Source organism: Myotis brandtii, unplaced genomic scaffold (genome assembly GCF_000412655.1).
Source record: "Myotis brandtii unplaced genomic scaffold, ASM41265v1 scaffold604, whole genome shotgun sequence".
NCBI lineage: Eukaryota > Metazoa > Chordata > Mammalia > Chiroptera > Vespertilionidae > Myotis > Myotis brandtii.
Window position 1 is genome coordinate 1,260,211 of NW_005370286.1, and position 830 is coordinate 1,261,040.

General features: G+C 66.4%; 1 protein-coding gene across 1 annotated transcript in view; it reads left to right on the top strand.

Annotated features, from left to right (window-relative positions):
- The window catches only part of DPYSL4 (dihydropyrimidinase-like 4), a 26,731-nt gene that overhangs the window by 11,544 nt on the left and 14,357 nt on the right, over window positions 1-830 (top strand). The window lies entirely within an intron of this gene.

Genomic DNA, 830 nt, shown 5'->3' on the forward strand with positions numbered 1-830 from the left:
GGGCGGCGGGGCCGGTGGGAGGGGATGTGGGCCCGGACTCCTAGGGCCGCATACCCACGTTGGGAGGCCGCGGAGCGTGGGCCCAGAGTGCATCCTCTTCCCATCACCTTCAGCTCCTCCGAGGGGACTTGAGGGCTGGAGGCCGGGCCTCCCTACCTGACTGGTCTTCTCTAGTTTGCGTTTCCCTCCCGCCATCTCCACCCCAGCCTCTCCGGGTCTCGGCCTCTCGAACTCTGGTGGGTCCTGGGCTCTGGGTAGCTGTCTCTCTGTGTATCTCTCAGTCTCGCTGTCTCTTTCCGTCTTTCTGTGTCTGTGTGTCTCTCCAACGTGGCTCCCTCCCTCCTGCCCCAAACTTCGTGCGCTGGCCCTGCAGCAGCCTCGCTGGGAGGTGTCTCCACCGCCCCATCCTGGGCCAGCGCATAGCCCAGCGCTCCGACCGGGGCGGGTTATCCTCGAAGGAGCTTGGCTTTGGCCAGAGACACTTCCCGGACGGAGTGCTCCCGGAGCGCCTGGGCCTGAACTTGAGATCGGGTTCCATCCCTGCGGCCTTGGGTGCCTCAGGTCACCAGGGAACTGGCGGCCAGCCCTTGGCTGTCCTTGGCTGTCCTTGACCGACCTCTCCCACCTCCTTAGGGGGGGAGGGGGTGCAGACTTCAAACGTACACGGACTCGCATCTGTTGCAATCCTGTCCCCTCTGCACCCAGCGTGTCTGCAGGTCCGCGCCTGCGCGGGCTGGTCCTGTGGTCAGTGCTGGGGCCTGGAGCCTGGAGCCTGGGGCCCGGTAGTTGGGGGGCAGGAGGGAGGGACCTGAACCTGACAGGGGCGGGGC